We start from the raw sequence: 19469 nt of genomic DNA on the forward strand, positions 1-19469 counted from the left end.
TTTCAAAACTCTAATTGAAAATGGGGGCTAGGCATCATGGAAGTAGGATTGAATTGGTTTCTTGTAAGTCTTCTAGAATGGTTTCCTGTGTCTGTTTTCCCTGTGTAAAATAGAAACTATACTTGTAAAAGGCATTTACGAAATTGATTGACTAGTGTCTAAGTTGAACTACCATGGAAATTACCTTCTGTGCCACTCAATTAATAACAAGAGTATTAATGGAACAGACTATGAATGATTTAAAATGGTTCCTGATGTTTATTTACTTTTTCCTCTTTCTTCTTTTTTGCTGTTGGTTTTGAGGATCAAACCTAGGCAATTTCAGTCAACAAGTCCATTCTTCATATGCACTTAGAAAATAAATAGATGCTTTTCAGAATAATAAGGTCCCATTATTAACTGCTGATCTTAGTGCCCATATTGTCTGTGCTTTATTCAGAAAGTCTTCTCTTGTGCCCATGAATCAGGGCTGTTCCCCACTTTCTCTTCTATCAGATTCGGTGTATCTAGTTTTATGTTAAGGTCCTTTAATCTGTTTGGAGTTGAGTCTTGTGCAGGGTGAGAACTGTGGAACTATTTACATGCAGACATCCAGTGTAACCAACACCATTTGCTGAAGGTGCTGTCTTTTTTCCCACTGTGTGTTTCTTGCATCTTTATTAAAAAATCAGGTGTCCATAGGCACATGGATTCTTGTCTGGGTCTTCAATTTGATTCCATTGATGAATGGACGAAAAAGAAATAGAAACTGAAAGTTTGAAACAGTATTTTTCCAATCTGTCTCTTTATCTAATATAAACCCTTATAAACAGTGTCTCCTTTCTTCTTCCTCAGAGACTAGCAGTACAAAAGCCACACAGCAGGATGGCATTTTTAGTTTACTGTTTCTCAGTGAGAAAAGGGCTAGTATATGATGGAGCAATGGCACAATAGCCATTGCTGTCTTGAAGATATCACTTGGCACTTGCACATTTGTCCTTCTTGGGATACAATAGTATCAAGAAGTGAAATACACATGTGCTGTTGCTATGCCATCAGTTAGCCTTAATAACTGTTACTTTTTAAGCACACAAAAAGCACCTGGGAGGCAGAGGCAGGTGGATCCCTGAGTTTTAGAACAGCCTTCTCTACAGAGCAAGTCCCAGGACAGCTAAGGCCACACAGAGAAACCCTGTCTTGAAAAAAGAACAAGATTTTAATTTTTGTCCTGTTGCTCTTTTGTCAACCAGTGATTGAGTACCTACCACACATCAGTCAAGACCCCATGTTTGGAGATATGGCTGTGTCTTGCTTTTAAAAAGCTTGAATTTTGGTGAGGAGAGAGACAATATGCAAACGAAGTAAAATAATATAATAATTGCTATGTAATGGGAAGAAATCTCATGGTAGTGCCCTAGTGTTGTCTAGCAGAGCAGTCAGCAATGGCTGAGCTTTCCTTGATCTCCTGTGTGGTCATCAGTGCCTACTTTGTGATGGAGTAAAAGCATCATCACTCTGATGCTGTTCTGACATAAGCCCTTCCTTATTGTATCCACTTTGAGTCTCTGATTCCTCAGTTGCTTTTCTAAAATTACTTACAACCACAATATTCACATCACATTTGTAAAAGTTATTGTCATAATTTGCTCAAGAAAATGATCAAGGACAAAATGGGTAGCCCAGGGCCCACAGCAATAACTACTACTTTATAGGGTGTGAGTGGGGGATGTTCTGTGTTCTTACACCATGCTGCACTTGAGGTCCCGTGGATATAATTCTGCAACATCGCGTGAGGATTTGCAGGTGTGGCATGCTGAGTTTACTTACGTCTATTTAAAAAATATACTCTGTGTTCTAAGTCCTTAGAGTGGAAAAAAAATAAGATTCTGAGGCTTATATCAGCTTTTTGTGTTTGTGATAAGCAAGTAACAAATAGCTCTTTTTAGAAGCTTGTTTGTGTCTTACTTTATTACTATCCTCCTGGATAATTTTTCCTTCCAATGGCAATTAATTTGAAGGCAATCTAGGCATAAATTCACTAGAAGGGGAAGTCGTAGATTGAACTAATTTTGCAATACATTTCAAATATTAGAGTTATGTGGAAAATCCATTCAGAGAAGGGAAGACATTTAATTTCTCACATGTAGACGAAAAGGCAAACTAATTAAGTATGGTTTGATAAGGCTAAAATATAGCTGATTTACAGTAGGAGTGAGTGTTTTATGCTTGAGGCCGGAAGCTCACTACTATTTTAGCTTGTTGTTTAGAAACTGCTGTTGAAATAGTTGAAAATGTCACTAACCTGGCTAGAGCTCTGCATTCATGAACAGCACAGTTAGTTTCTAGGAAAGATGCTCATCACACAGTATTCAGTATTCTTTTTTATTATTTATATCCTTTATTATTATATACCTGCAAGTAACACAAAATTAAATTTCCATTACCTTTCAACAGCTAGTAATTATTTTTTCTTCTTTGTGCTTATTTTTTTTTTTTCATTTTAAATTCAACCCCAGTTCCCCTTCCCTAATAGTTAAGATCTCCTGGGTAAATTGGGAGGTGAGTAGCAGAGAGGGGATGGGGGATGGGAACATGAGGGAACCAGAAGGCTGAGTTGGAGGAGTGATGGATGGGGCTATCAGTGAAAGATATCTTGACAGAGGGAGCCATTATGGGGTTAGGAAGAAATCTGGTGCTAGAGAAATTCCCAGGAATCCATAGGGATGATACCAGCTAAGACTCCTAGCAGTAGTGGAAAGACTGAATGGCCTTCCCCTTTAATCAGATTTGTGACTGCCCTAATTGTCATCATAGAACCTATATCCAGTAGTGAGTATTTATAAACAACACTGGATTGTTCTCATGGAAGAAATGTTGTGGTGATTCATCTGAGGGTCAGGAATAAAGAAACCAGGAAGGTTGTCTAAGAGCCAATTAATTTCCTACTTTTCAAAAAGAATGCCTATGTTGAAGATACTATCTCTGAGATGCATGTATCTTTCTGGACTTTTAGTTTACAGGAGGCACTGTAAACTTCACTCTGAGTAACACACACATTCAAAATTTAAGAAAAGGAGTTAATCACTTAATAATTCTATGTCTTTTGAGTGCTGCATTGGGGCAGGGAGAAATGAAAACAGAACATTAAGGGATTGTACCACACAGGTTTTCCCTTTCAAAATCAATACACAGGTTTGGAGATATGGCTGCCAGTAAAGTGCCCACCATGCAAGCATAGAGACCTGAGTTTGGATTTGAAGAACTTACAGAAAATATAGGATGTGATGATGCCCTTATAATTCCAGCAATGCTGAGACACCAATAGGAGCGTCCCTGGAACTTGATGGGTAACAGCAAGTCTTGCCAAATTTGTGAGCTCCAGGTTCAGTAACAGACCCTGTCCCTAGGAATGAGTCAGGGAGAGACTGAAAAACACTTGGAATCTTCCACATGTAGCCACCCCACCCATACACACATGTATATCACACATGTGCATGCACATGCGCATGTGTGCAAACACCAATTTAAAACCAAGATGAGCATTGCTTGTGATAAAAATCTTCTAAGGCTAGTTGATTCAACTGTCTTTGCTTTAACTTCCTATGCCTTATGTCACACGTGACTGAGAACACAATAGCATTAGTCTAATCAGAAATTTCATGTGTTCCTTCAGATCGTCACATATAAAAACCAATGCTACCCTTTACCCATTATTGTTTGGAATGCCCTTTCTCAGAAACTCACATATATTAGCTATGCATGCAATAAACCAGGCTTATTACTTTAATGTTATAGCTTTAATTATCATCCAAAATGTTTCTAATGGGATTATCACATAATAGTTAGACTTGAATCCAAATGGCATTCAGTCATTGGGAAAATAAGCGGAGGAAGTTTGTCTCCCAAAGAAGAACATGTGCTTAATTTTGGTTAATTATTGTTAAAATTTGGTCAATTATTTTGAAGAAATGACCATTTCTATACAGTCACACAGAAAGTGGTATGAAAAAGGTTCATTCACAAGTAGTCAGACACTGATTTTATTTCAAGTCAACGACTCAAATATTTGCATTATCTGAAAATTTAAGTAGACACAATTGTTATTAAAAGCATAAGTGATACTGACAAGGAGGATTGGGTGTGGCTTTAGCGTTTGAACCAAACACCAAGTGCATCCAGCAGGACGGGTGACTCTGCCTAAATCTTGCTTGATGCCCTGTTAAGCATTCTGCTGGTCTCTCTGGGCCCTAGAATTTACTCAGTTGTCTTTGATACTTGTTTACATTTGTGACACAATATTTAAGTAAAATGAAAGCTAAAGCAATACACTTTTTACTTTGGTTTTAAGGAGGCAATGAACTAGCTAGAATTAATATTCTAAAGAAAAATTCTGCCTTTCTCCCTCAAAGGATGTCCTATCTCCTGGTCTTAGACCTGTCATCATCGTCCCACTTGGTTTGTGACCCTCCCCATGTTAACTAACTCCCATCTCTCTTGCCTTGCCCTCCCTTCCGCTTGACTTTCCCATGGACGTTATTACTTTCCAACAGTCTACCTCGTCCTTATGGTTATTATTTTATATATGGATATAAAATCCCTATAGCCATGGAGTTTCTCATTTTTTTCCATCATGGGGTTATGGTAGCATGTGTGTCACTTGATAGGCATAACCAAGGATTTATTGGTTAATGGACATATTTTAATTTTTAACAATTAGTTTTAGCAGAACTTGCAGACACACTGACTTCAGCTACTTTGCTCCTTGGTTTGGACTCTGTTTTTGTTGCTTGTCTTCCATCATCTTTGGAAAGACCTGTTCTTAGGTTTAATGTTTATCCCCTCAGGCTCTCTTGACTTTCAGTTGCAGAGACCTAGGAATTTTTTTCCCAACCTAATACTATGCTATGCTTGCATTCCCACAGCCTGTATCACACTCCAGTGACACCCAAAATTATTTGATGGTTTTCATTCTTTAGTTTTGAATTTTTTGTATCATTTCTTAAGAATTTGACCCAGGTACACAATAAATTTTGATCATATTCACCCATGCACACCTCTCCAGTGCACACTGCTCCTGCAACCCTTCCCAATGACCCTCTTGCAAATTTAAGTCCTATTTCTTTTCATTTAACACTGAATCAAAATGTAGTGCTACCTACATATGCATGGGTGTGAAGCCATCCACTAAAGATGACAATTTGTATAATATTTATTGTCAAGACATTTGGACATTTTAAAATAATAGCCATTTTTATAGAACTGTGCAAGCATCAGTACTAGTACTGTATTTTATCACAACAAATGTTGATGTGTGAATAAATTTTAGTATACAAGAGGTATGCTCTTTACAGATTTTATATATTGATTTCTGATCCTACTTTGCAATTATAATATGGGTACGAAAAAACATTTGCATGTAATATACAGTAGCTGATTTTGCATAAAATTTAAAAACAAATGTGTATCTGAGATTGGAATAAAATAAATTTAATTTTGTCTATGGCTGCAAAATTTATAATCCTTGATCTTACCATGAAAGGTGTGGGAAAAATGATCTATTCAAGGCCTTTCCCATGTGGATTCATTTAGTGAAACTTTACTAGCAAGAGCCTGTAAAATGCTAATCAGCTGCATTTCTCACCAGTTTAGGCCTAACTCTTTGTTTGCTTCTGGCTTTGAGATAACTTTGAATAGGCAATGTAGTGTCACCATGGGTAATGAATGATGCATGTTAGAAATAGTGACATTAAATCCATGTATTTCTCTTAAAGGGGTCAATTTACACATGACTACTGGCTTACATTTTACCAGCAATTATGGATCATGTCTTTCCTATATAAATGATAGGAAATCTGTTTTAATCAACATTAGTTTTCATGAGATTGTAAATTCCTTAGTCTGCATTAACAATGGCTACCACTTCAAGAAAAGAAACATTAATGGGAAATAAAGATAAAACTGTAGGGAAAATAGTTTTTTTTTAAGTTAAATGTCTTGGAAGAAATTCATGGAAATGTTAGCAATGTACGAGAAGCATAATAGGACTCTGAATCCTGGCAGATTTGCACATTAGAAGTGTATTCTGAACATATTGTTATAAACTCGAAGACTAGTACTTCTGAGATCGTCAGGTATTATTCCTGTACAGGTGATTACCAATGTATCATAGTTCTGTCTCCTCCCTTTAAATACTTGCCTTCTGATTTTAATCCTATGGAATTACAATTTGAAACACTATTATTAATTTTTCCCATCTAGAATAATTTAATGATTCATTGGGGTAACATAACAAGAGCTGGGTAATGGATGGCACTAGAAGAAACCATCTTGAGTGAGGTAACTCAGTCACAAAAAGAGAAACATGGTATGTACTCACTCATTTATGGATTTTAGACGTGAATCAGGGGAGTGCCAGCATATAATCCCATTGCCAGAGAGTCTGGGAAACAGAACCTTCATCCCAAGACTGATGGAAGCAGAGGCAGACACCCATAGCTAAACACTGAACTGAACTCCTGGAATCCAGTTTTCAGATAGGGAGAACTGATAAGAAAAGAAGTTAAGACTGGGCTGATTTAACCCACAGAAACAGTTGACCTGAACAAGGGGGAGCTCTTGGACCCCATATTGATGGCTGTGTGGAAAGCATGGGACTGACCCAGACCCCCTGAAGGTGGGTGTCAGTGAGGGGGCCTAGGTAATCTCTAGTGGCTTGGGGAGTATTTATCCCTGGCATACAAATAGACTTTGAGTGCCCATCCCACAATGAGGGAAGCTCTGTCAGCCTGGACTCTTGTCGGAGGGCCTAGACCCTACCCTGGATGAAATGACAGACTCTGGAGATCCACCATGGAGGGCCTCACCCTCCCTGGGGATCTGAGTGGAGATTGGGTGGGGGAATGGGGGGCCTGGTGGGGAGTGATGGGGAGGGAGAGGAAGCTGGGACTGACATGTGAAACAAGGTTGTTTCTAACTTAAAGAAAAAAAAAAGGAAAAAAATCCCAAATGGAATATAAAAAAAAAAAAAATACTCTCGAGCTCTTGACCAGAAGAAAAATGCCTGAAACATAGTATCCTTGACTGATGAACCCACCCATCTACTTCATGTTGTCTAGTTCAACATGATAGGGACCCAGTCATGCAACAAGGCAGTGTGCTATCTGTATTGTTTTCCTCACAAAACTCAGGTAAATGCTAAATTTTGCATGAGAATCCTATCCAGTGTCCCTAAATCTGCTCTCCAATTTTCCCTAACTAGTGTTTTACATATTTTTAAATCTTCCTTTGTCTTTCTCACCATGGTGCCTACACCTTTCAGTTCATGCCTTTGTTTTGTGCATCCTGTAGGAGGAAATGATCAGGCAGGAAGTAATCAACAGGAAGCAAACCATCATTAATGCTCTGTTCCACATTTAGTCCCCTTCCGGGTCAATGCTGTTTCAACATTTACTAACTCTGAGACCTAAGGTGGTGCTTATTTCTTTTGTGTCTGATGTACAGTGCTGGTAACTATGTCAGCCTTTCAAAGTTAGTAATATGTTGCATCAATTCAAGAAACATAGCAAAATTAATTATTCATATATCAGAAAAAGATCTAACATGTAGCAAAAATAGTTGTAAGCCATCCTCATGATTTTCGTCTAGTACATTCTCCTGTTAGAAAAAGTGTCTGTTCTTCTAACTGTCCTGTCTTCTAAAAATACTGGCTTTCTATTTCCTTATCTTTCCAACCTATCATTCTCATTTTTTGTACCTCCTACGGTTACATGAATAGATACTAAAACGTTCTATCTCCCAAATGTTACCTCCTCTGTTTACTAATCTCCACTCTTAGCCTGATTCTCTGTGAAGACTTTGAAATATAGAATAAGGCAGAAAACAGCCCATTGCTTTTGGCCATGTGGATGGAGAATACTCTTCCTTCTCATCAGCTCTCACTGAAATACTCTACACCATAAACTACCACCCCATGCTTGGAGCCTTTTATTCCTTGGCTTCATCAATCTGCTGATTTCCCCCCATCCTTTTGTTTCCAGGTTAATAATTCTCTACTTCTGTCTTTTGGAGTTTTCTTTGTCTCTTATTTTGCACTGCCTCCTCATGGAAGCTCCTTTAGTGCCTGGGTCCGACCTGTATCAGTCCTATATCGAAAGGGCTATCTATTCCAGATGTCTTTGGGGCTGTGATGAGAACCAGCTGAACAGCCCTGGTTCTGACCCTGAATGGGTAAGTGTGGATGAAGGAAAACCTAACAACCCAATGATGTTAAGGACGAGACAGAGACATCAGGTCATCTCAGGAGGGCTCTCAGTCAATATATTCTGGAGACCATGTTTTTTTCCTGCATCATCTTAAATAACTCTCCAAAAGCAGGGGGTGGGTGGGCTGTAACTGGCAGAAGACATATTTTATCATCTATAGAGCTGATATCAAATATGTCCCTTAATCCTAGAGACACTCCTAAAACTGCATGTACTCACTAGCCTTCAGGCAAATCTCACTAGCCCTCAGGGTGGGTATGGATTCACCCAGGGCCTAGGTCTTTTGTTACACAAATTAGGAGTCATTCTCCACCAGACCTGGCCATCTCGAGGTAACCAGCTGACCTCTAAAAAACAATAGAAGTTCTGAGCTCCTAGAATTCTGGGTTTGAGGTGAGGCATATTTCTAAAATATGACATTAGTCCCGACACTTTAGTGCCAGGGATTAAACTGGACGTTTTCCTTCTTATTATTCTCTTATGACAGCTATGTAAGTTATGATGCACTTCAACTTCTCTGCTTTTTCAGCTCATCAGTTCCACGAGAGAAGACCCTGAGGATGTTTTTCTGTGTCGATACCATGTATGGCCCTTTATGGGCATTTAACATGTTAGTCAATGAACAACAAACATGTAAATCCATGAATCAATATGTATTATAAATAACACGACTTCTTTGATTTCATCTGAACTTAAACTGTCAAGGTGTTCTATCAAATAGTATAGCAAACACATATCATCTAGGATGGATGTGTGATCTAGGATGGATTTGTGTCAAAATATTATTTCTTCTACCTCGCTCTCTGCCATATATAAATTTTATTCCAGTAGAGTGCTAACAGTTTGAAGAAACTTGACTTAACTTTTAATTTTGTGGTTAATTCCTGCCTAATTTTGGTCAAGTTGTTTAACACCTCTGACCATGTCTATAAAATAAATATCTACTCCTGTGAGATTATGGTTAGCATTGCATTGGATATCATGTCTAAAGTGTAAGGAATACAGACATTCCTTGTGAATGTGAGCTTGCAATTCTAAATATCCAAGATACAATCTATAGCACAATTTTCTAGCATCTTCATACGAAAATCACATATATTCCAACTTTTAGGCTAAAATGTTGTGTGAGGTAAAAATAAATCAGAGGAGGTGTTTCATGTCCTGTCTTTATCCAGAGAGCTTAATCAAAACATAAAGTGCAAGGCCTCCACCACTGATCTCTGATTAAACTTCTGCAATGACCCCAGAAATTTACATTTTGATCAAACCTACCAACCAAAGCAGGTGTTCTGTTAATGCCACTTTGAAGACCAGGGTCTCAACATAATCCACTTTGGAATGTGGTGTTTTCAGTCCCAAACTCCACATATTTGTCAAATTGTAGAAGTCAACAGTGATAAATGAGACTGTTTCCTCAAAGGGTGCATTTATTTTCTTCTGGATTGTAGGATTATTCAGGATGCTTTATGAAATAAATTTAATGCTGGAATTAGAAGATATAAGAGCAGTTCCTTACCCCAAGGCACTGTGCATCAGACCATGCTATAAGCTGCACATAAATCTCAGCTCTTACACCTGTGCGTGCTTTTGTATTTGGCAAGGAACTCCATATACCAATGAGACGTGATATTATAAATGTAGATGCACTTCAGAAATAATGAGTTTTCAGGAAGAAAATCCACTATTATTCATTGGTGTGACATGCGGGCTTACATTTTATTAAGGGCATTCTTTAAGGAGGCTTTTCTATAGAGAGCAGCAGCCATGAGAGATGAAATGATCAGGAATAAAACAATGAAAAAGTGTTGTAAACAAAAGACTTTATGTAACTTTTAAAAATTTAAGAAAGTCCTAAACATCTCTTGATAAATCTTTTACCATATACAATGCTACTTGTAAGTGGTTGATATTAAACATTTCAACTCCAGTGGCTTCTCATGTAAGAGCCATTTAGTTGTCTTTTAAAAACAAAAATGTGAAAAATAAAGTTGAATTTCCAGTTACAAAAATGTCCAAAGCATAAGCCCCATAAAAATCTACATGGAATAGCCTCTAGTACCTTACACAGGCTAGTAGCATGCCTGAGTTCCTTCCACGTTTGCTGATTTTTTCTTATGCCATGAAATGCTTTAATAGTGATTAAAATATTTAAATGTGTAACATTTGCTTTGATGAATTTAAATTCAGTTCCTTAAACACTGAAGATGAAATTTATATCCCTGCCAACATCTTGTGTAAACAAATTTTCCTCTGGATCTGTGGAAATTGTGTTCTGAGTTTCACATTTATAACGGAGATAGTTCAAAGACTCACTGTCTTTGGCTCTTGAAATGTCAGGAAAGAAATAGTTGGGCTGTGAGAGACTGTGTCAGGTTCTGGCTCCTATTACTGATAGTGAGGTGCATTTTCTGTTGGGTAAATTAGAAAACTTGAAAAGTCAAGCTGAAAATAATATCAGATCCTGAAGCACCCAGTGTTTTCCACACATCTATAGTGTACTCACCTTGGTGAGACTGAGAAACGGAACCATGCCTTCTGGGCATGACTGAACTATTTTATTCATGAACTCACAGAGGCTGTTACCTGCATAAAACCTGCACCAGAGTAAGATAGTCAGCATTCTAGCATAGAAGAGACAAAGGCTTCCTGAGCCCCCACCTCTGAATAAGGAGTTGTTGACACTTGATGGCTTCTGAGGCAAGCATGATAGTCAGTTTTCTTTAAGGATGTGTGGCTCCTTAATAGGTCCACCATACTTAGTGGATAGCCCCACACCCATGGATATGTTGGTTGTGCGATTTAGACTCGGTGGGTTATGAGAACCAAGTGATAACATGATGTTATGAGCGTGGGGAGGGTAAATATGGGAAGAGTTATTGGAGGAATAAGTAGCAAAAATGTTCAAAATTCATTGTAGGCATTTATACAAAATTATAATAAATCATCAATTAAAGTATTGTAGGTTCAAAATACCCTTTCTCTTTCAAGTTCCAACAAGCAACTATTCCTTTCTTCAAGATCACCTTAATCAAGAGTTCCTTGAAATGCCTTGGCCAGTTTTTGACCATGACTAATACCATTGAATTGTCCTTAAAAATAGTAAATTATTCTGATACCTCATGAACAATATTAAATTGATCTTCACAGATCTCATGAAGAACCCACCCCCCACACCCCACCTCCCATTTCCCCACACCACAGCCCCCCCACCCCTGACCTCCCACAACTCACCAGTCTCTCTCCCTGATGTGATTCTTGAGCCAGCATTCTGAGAAATGACATCAGCCTTAGATGATTCTCAGGAGGTTAGGGTTTCTCACACAACGTAGGGTATCCTCTACGTTCCTTGTCTTAAAGCAATATTGAAATATACAAGTTATCAGAAAATACAATCTGTTTTTATTGAGACTCTAAGTCATCCATCTAGTGATATGCTTCTGTCCTTTGTTACTGCTCTGCCTAGAGGGAGAAAAATCAAATTTTGCATTGTGAAACTGAACTCTATCTCTGGATTAGCAAAGAATTCAAAATATTTTCACTTGCTGTGGAATATCTAGGAGCAGATCTCTTATGGGCACTTCATAGAAAAGACAAGGTTCAGACAAATGTTGATAAATGTTTGAATCACTGAGAAATCTTATACACATTTACTAACTATGAAGTGCCAGAAATTAAAACAGAAGGAAAAGAAGAATTTTATGTGTGAAATTTAAAAAGATGGAAAACACATGTTTCAGTGAAAGTGTTCATCGAAGAAGATGGTGAGGTGTATCTTCCTTTGCTTGCCAACATGCCTTCTCCAGATTAATTCTCATTCAGAATCCCCTATTGTTTTTATGAAGCTTTTGATGGAAATGCAAAAGAAGTGCATATTCTTATCCTCAATAAGTAACAACATAATAGAAAAAAAAAACAGAAATTGGTGAAAATAGAACAGTTCTGTCTTCCATTAGGCCCTAAATATTTACAGCACCCACTGTGTCTAGTTGAAAAGTAAAGTTCCCATACATATAGCAATAATGAGAGCAAGAGAAAATGAAATCTAAAGCAGTCAAGTTTCCAGAATACATGCTACACTTGTTGGTATCTTTAAGCTTCTTATGCAAAAGGCTTAGCTGCCAGTTAATGGGCTTGTGAGTGATGGTTGGACAATGAGGATGGTAACTTTATCACTGATGAATTCATGTTCAGTTGGGTGGCTAGGAGGGGGTAGATAACTGTTGACCTGCATTCAAAACACATACAATGTGTCTGGCCACATTGCTTCTCTGCTTCCTGACTGCATGAAGGGCAGCATCCTTATCACTCCTCTTACCACATGCTCAGAAACAGTGGAAACAACAGACAGAATAGGAGGAAAAAAAAAGCTTAGAGATATAGAACTATAAACCCTAAAATACAAACTATAGAGTCCGATTATTCTAAACTGGCCATTTAGAGAATGGTGGAGCTTGTTAGAACAAGAGCTAACCCTTGACCAAATGCCTAACAAAAGCAGATAGGTGTTTGTGATAACACAGAAGCAACCAGTGAAAGGATACTATACAATATTAAATTTATCAACAGCTTCCAATCTAAAACAACAGGAAAGAAAAACCACACCAAAAATAGAATTAAGAAAATGGCCACATATCTATCTGACTTAAAGTCATTGTATCTCAATCATATTAAATATAAATGGTATAAATTAACCAATTAATAAAGATTAGTTCATCTAAATATTTGCTAACCATATATATGAAGACGTCACTACACTACAGCTAAGAGTGATGTTTAATGTTACTAACCTGACAGAATCTAGAATGACACTAGAGACAGATCTCTGTGAATCCTGTGGGAGATTATGTTGATTGTTTTAACTGAGGTGTAAGACTGGTCCATTGTAAGAAGCACTACAGCTTGGCTGATGGCTTGCACTGTTATGTGAGAAAGGGGACTAAGCAGGGTTATAGGTTCAGAACCTCCTGCTTCCTGGGTGTGTTTTCAATGTGACATATCCATAATTACTGTAGAAAATATCAATCTATTATCTTAATTATTGTTAGACTAAGTATTCACAAAGATCAGTAAGAATATAGAAAACCTGAATATCATTTTCAAGCAAGTTTCCCCACTTGGTGTTTATTCAATGGTCCACCCAAGAAAAATTGAAAGTACATTAAAATATTTACCAAGGAAGAAGAATTTTTATGGCATAAAACAAAACTCAATAGACATGACAGCTTTCATAAAATGTTCAAACATATATCTACCACATGGCACCACTACCTCAGTCTTACATATACACACACAGGAAATGGAAGAACCGTTTACAAGAGTTCATAAATGCTTATATTTTAATAGCCTCCAACAGGAAGCATCCAAAGCATTACCAACAGATGGATATAGATTTCATAACACACATAAAATTTTTTATCAAAAAATTAAGAAATATTAATATCAGCAAAAATGAATTAAAAGTCTAAAACCAGTGTTTCTCAACCTCCCTAATGCAGTGACACTTCAGTACAGTTCCTTATGTTGTAGTGATTCCCAATCATAAAGTTATTTTCATTGCTACTTTATAACTGTAATTTTACTGTTATGAATTGTGATATAAACATCTGATATGCGGGAGTTGAGAATCAATACCTATGGTGTATCATTTTAACCTGTATCACTTTCAAGAAGAATTATGTTTATTTTTGTGATAATGACCTGACAGCTATACATGTGTTAAAATATATACTCTTTAAGTATACATAGTTTAATGTCTACTAATTAAACCTTCAATAATGTTGTTATAATAAAACTTTCAATTTCCTGGTTTTCAGGAAAACATCGCTGAAACCCTAAGGACTCCAATGTGAAAAAAACATCATCAACAAGAACTAGGCACTTCTTCTAAAAGTATTTCCTCATTACTTGTCCAGAAAAAAGAAAAGCAATATAGGATTTTATCAAGGAACCCACAGTATTCCTTATGCTGTAAATCTCTAGTACCATCAAGTGTAGGGAATTTGTTCCTCAAAAGATTCCTTGGAGAGTCAAAGGAATGAGCTAGTTAGTGCTGAAAATGTTTATTTTAAAAAGTCTTTCTTTTTTATATTTTCTCTTCTAAAATATGGTATTCTTAGATCAAGTTTATAGGAACTGCATACTGATTAGGAACCTTGCCTTGTCATGCATTCCTGTAACTTTACTTTTTGTGGAAGTAGAATTAAAAGTGGTATTTCTTATATTTTAATGTATTTTCTCTTTTCCTTAGATTATTAATTTAATAAGGTTATTAATATTTCTTTTTTATCACTTAGGCAGCAAATGAGATTTTTTTCTAATGGGAAGATAATCAAGAAATAATGTCTTTAGAATAAATAAATTATATCCCTAGAATAAACAAAACATTTCATAATATGATTTTTTTAATCTTTCATCGGTCTTATATGCTTTGACTAGTTGCCAGTGACCTAGAGATTGTAGAGGTGGTTCAGTCAGGAGGACCTGAATTTGGATCCCAAATACCCACCAAGAAAAATCAGACACCCACCACCACCCAGGAGGGAATTAAAAGAACAAGTTATTCAGCAGCTTACAAGGTTTCTACCTGTGTTCTCTGTCAACAGGAGAAAACTAGAGGGGGAACATGGCTTTCTTCTTGCTTCTATTCACTCTCCTAAAAGCCATATCAATGTGGTGTCCATGTAACCAGATTTACATGAATTACATGCAGATTAGGGAGCTTGCATTTTTTGTTATGAATTCATTAATCCTAGTTCTGGGAAGTAGAGACAAGAGTATCCCTGGAGCTCACTGGCCAGATATTCTAATCAAAACAAAAACATGTAAATATAATAAAAAGACTTGGAAGGAGAATAGGCAGTTGGTAGGAGAAGGAGGTAGATACTTGAAGGCAGGAACAATCAGAATTCATCATATGTATGTATATAAACATCCAAGAACAAATTTGACAGTAAAAAAATATAGAATGTGACAAAGACACCCAACATAAACCTTCAGCACCCACATGCACATACATACACATATGTGCACGCATGCACATGACCAAATGCACATGCATATGACACAAAAATAGTCTTAAAAACTCACAGATGCAATAGCCTAGAAACAAGATTTTGTTTGATTTTTATCATATCATAGACCTTGAAGAGTTTCCCATTTTTTATATGAACAAGAAGAAATCCCATTGTGCAGCTAGAGGATGAAAATATGGGAAAGATGATAGAATGGGAAAGAGTTCCTGAATTCCCTTTGTTCGTTTTCACAGATGACAAATTCATTTAGGAAATAAAATGCAGTAAAATTAGGCTTACCAGTCACTTTTTCAGCACTCAACGTTTTGAAAATACTTCCTTTATCTTATATTATTTGCATTAGATTTTCTGTATAATCCATTCTTTGAGTAAAATGTTAATTTGTCAGTACGATATGTAAGACTGAAATAAAGTAACCTATACATAGTTGGGATGGATTGGTGAATGGATCAATGAATGGTAGGTAGGTGGATACTGGATAGATAGATAGATAGATACATGATAGATAGAGTAGGAACATACAAAATAGATATGTTTGTATCACGAACTAAAGTTTTTTTTAATAGAGTAGCCTAGATAACAACAAATTTATTCCTATATTATACTTTAATTCTTTAAAGCACTTAATTCCTTCTCAAACAACCAGACTACTTTGGGCATTAACCATATATCATTAACCAAGCAATCTAAACCAGTTTTCATAATTAAATATTAAATCCCAAAAGACCTACCTATGATTAATGATATGTTATCATTGATCTCCACACATAAAGTTTGCCATAAATATTGAAAAATATAAAAATAACACTGTGAGAAACTGACCTTAAGAATTATATTATAATTTTGTTTGTCATAGAAGAGAGGAAAAGGAAACATGTCCTTTTAGTCCATACAATAGAGCTTGTGTTCCAGACCATTAAAGCCACTACTTTAATTACTAACTGAATTTTATGTTTATTAGTTTACTCTAACAATTAACATTTATTTTCTAAGGTTATAAGATATCAAATGCCATTTTGATAATTTCTAGATTTCATAGATTTAGTTTTTCAACATAGCGTCTCTGGGAGACTTGATAATTTAATTTGGTATGTTGCAAATATTATTTGAGAATTTGAGAAGATGCATTAATTTGATAAACCAAAGGTCTTGATATATCATATGTCCCTATGTGCCCTGCTGACCTTTAGAAGATACATGCCATTTTTTTTGGTGTCTTATCTGATCTCAAAAATAAATGAACAGAAAGCAAAAAGCCCTTTCACTCTAATTCTCAAGGTGACATTTAAGACTGACATCCTGCTAGCAGAAGAAGATCTCAAAATTTATTCTTGTCCTGTGGGGATAAGCAAATCATTAATATAAGAAGGTATCAGGCCATTAAGTGCTTTAAATGTCCACGATAAAACTTTAAAATCAATGGGAACCCTGACAGGAAGCCAATATGAAAACTGGAGGACAAAAGCGATGTACTTTGAACAGGTAAGTAGCCTCACTCGGTGAATGAGATGAGTCTGGAGATTGATTTATCAAGAAATCGAAACACCAAGATGTTGAACTAGTCCACTCCTGGTGTTTATCACACTGTAGGAGTTTCAGAACCATTCACACATCTTCACTCCAAAGATGCGCTACGGGAGATAGCCAGCCCCAAGAAAGCATCACTTAGTCACTGGACTAGAATTAAGCATCATGCTAATGTTTTGTAGAATACCACATTGTCACATTCCACAGGCACAGAGCGATTCACATCTGAAAAGAACACACCCACAGGCATGCTTTTCCATTAATAACATCAGAATAATAAGCAGTTGTATAATGGGAATATCAAAATGAAAGTGTCCTTTGTATTATAGGCTATACTTCTAATCTGCCAAATTCCCAGTTTATAAGAACAGCTCTGATTTCTTTTCCTTATAGTTTTGTGTGTATGATACCTTAGATGAAGGGGATAATAAGAACAATTTCTGAATACTTACTACAAGGCAAGCAAGGGTTGATTCAGTCTACTACTGGTACCTACATTTTAAAAATATGGAGACTGAGGCATATCTGATAGATAATGCATACTCACTATGAATCCAAGACTTGTAAATGTCAGAATTAGTATTCTGACCTTAGAAAATGCAAGCCTCACTCGGACACCATATTTTAATATATATGTTGTCATTCACATCTTTGGGTGTGTAAATAGAATTTGAAAAAAATTCACTAAATGGCTGTCATATTGAAAATAGAGAAAAAGCACAGTGAAGAATAAATCAAGTCTCTAGACAGTATAACCTTTTCCTTAGTGCATAAAATCTTTCAGTAACAGTGTTCATACTCAAATGACTGTTTCACATTCAAACTGAAAAATTTGTTCTGTGACTCCCTTTTTCTTCCTCCTACAGGTTTAAGTGAGGAGGACTGGGCGGGGCAATAAGGGAGAAGAGGGATGGGTAAAGTCTCTACTTAAACTAGTGATGAAGAAAAAAATACATAAGGAAGTCTGCTACTTTATAAGCTAGTTAAAAACAAAAAATGTAAAGGAAAGTAAGAGTTTGAACAGAAGCCTCCTGCCTGAGTGGAGAAAGCTGGATCCTACAGGCAAGAAGCTACTAAATGATCATGTACTAACAGTGGGCTCCCTCATTCTGAATTCTTGGTTAGGAGCTGTGGAGGTCCACAAACCATACAGGATGTTGCTTTTGGTTTCTCATCAGCACTAAAAAGTGAGACTAATACTTTTTGAAGACGCCACATACTTTGGTTGCAGGAAGAGGTAAATGAAGCTTGTTGGCTAGTTTTCACAGTGTTGTGAAGGCTAATGAGGGGGAAAAGTCAACAACAAACTTACCTAGGTGTAGATCCGGTGTGTTACACTAGCCAAGCGTGATGTGCTTTCTGGCATACTGCTGCTTGAGTGCTGTGGAGAGTGACTCAGCCCTTCCTGATTAGAAATGAGGACTAATCCACAGAGGAGGATTAGTGTCTGGTCATATAAACCTGGCCAAAATTCCATGGCTCTGGTGGTCATGTGCTTTACTGAGGAAAATTCTGTTGTTTCTCTGCATGGGCATATCATCTTGAGGAGCTGGATTTACAGATATTTATGTTTATACCCACGAACCTGAGCTACTCTCAGCCTTGGTCAGAGACATTTCTTTTTTGCAGTAGGTCTTAATAACTGGTTAATGTGTTTGCAAATAAATTATACTTGAATGTTCAGCCATAAGGGTGGCATCTATGGAAGCTCCTCCAAGAATCAGGTAATGTCAGAAATGGGGAGAAATAATCAAAGAGCACAAAGAAGGTGACAAAAGTTAAGGGGTGCTGTCTTCCACATGACATTGTTATAGTACTTGTAGACTTACAGCAGTGAACTAATTGGATCCAAGTAAAAAGATTCAAAGATAGACGAAGGACTGGATAAGAAGAAGAGGATGAGTTAGATGGGAAGAAGAGAGGGTAATGGGTATGGATACAGCAAAAAAATGTATACATGAATGGAAATGTCATAGTGAATCCAATTGCCACATATAATTAAAATATGCTGATGAAAAGGCCTCTTCTGAGTATGTCCTTTGATTGTTTACACAGGACTAATAATTTAAAAGGTACACATGAGTTCCTAAGATATGTTCATATTAGCATCTATAAAATTCAAGGATCTTGCTGAAGAGAAGTAGAGTCATTGGTGGTTCTATCCCCAAGAACATGTCACAGTCACATGCAAATGCACTCTGCCTTCATATCATAAAAATGAAAACATGTATATACTATCTTCATTTTAATGGAATCCAAGCATAAGTTGAAGGCATGGACATTTTCTATCCTATCACTTACATAAACTCAAGACTGTGCAATAGGAAACTGTCAAACAGTAATTATGCCTAAGCAATATTGACCAGCTTGGCACCAGGTGCCCTAAAGGACACTCAGATTCTTAGCATTATTTCTAATCTTTAACTTGTCTAAGAAACACTTCAGAGTTATCTTTGTTCAGTGATCAAGATAACCTCAGTCAATCCAATGCTCTTTCTTGAGGGAGGTAATGTATTGAGCAGGTAGCCAGTAAGTCTTGAAGTTTACAAATTCTTTATCTAATGGTCCAAAACCTTACCAGAATACACTATCTTCCTCTGGACACCATGGCAGCAAGAATGAAAATCTTGAATATACTACACTCATGATATTCTGTAAATAAAATCTCCAT

General features: G+C 36.7%; 1 long non-coding RNA gene across 4 annotated transcripts in view; it reads right to left on the reverse strand.

Moving 5' to 3' along the window:
• Nucleotides 1-235: 235 nt before the first annotated feature.
• Nucleotides 236-19469, reverse strand: part of LOC121143264 — a 47225-nt gene continuing 27991 nt past the window's right edge. The window contains exons 3-8 of one of the 4 annotated variants that reach the window (XR_005880458.1): nt 11472-11590; nt 10744-10834; nt 9513-9702; nt 3247-3382; nt 2282-2391; nt 236-703 (exon numbers count right to left, since the gene is read on the reverse strand). This is a non-coding gene — a long non-coding RNA (uncharacterized LOC121143264). Of the gene's footprint in view, nt 704-2281; nt 2392-3246; nt 3383-9512; nt 9724-10743; nt 10835-11471; nt 11591-19469 lie in introns of all 4 variants that reach the window. The other 3 variants (XR_005880459.1, XR_005880460.1, XR_005880461.1) reach the window with 3 other exon arrangements.

This window comes from Mesocricetus auratus, unplaced genomic scaffold (assembly GCF_017639785.1).
Source record: "Mesocricetus auratus isolate SY011 unplaced genomic scaffold, BCM_Maur_2.0 Super-Scaffold_100011, whole genome shotgun sequence".
Lineage (NCBI taxonomy): Eukaryota > Metazoa > Chordata > Mammalia > Rodentia > Cricetidae > Mesocricetus > Mesocricetus auratus.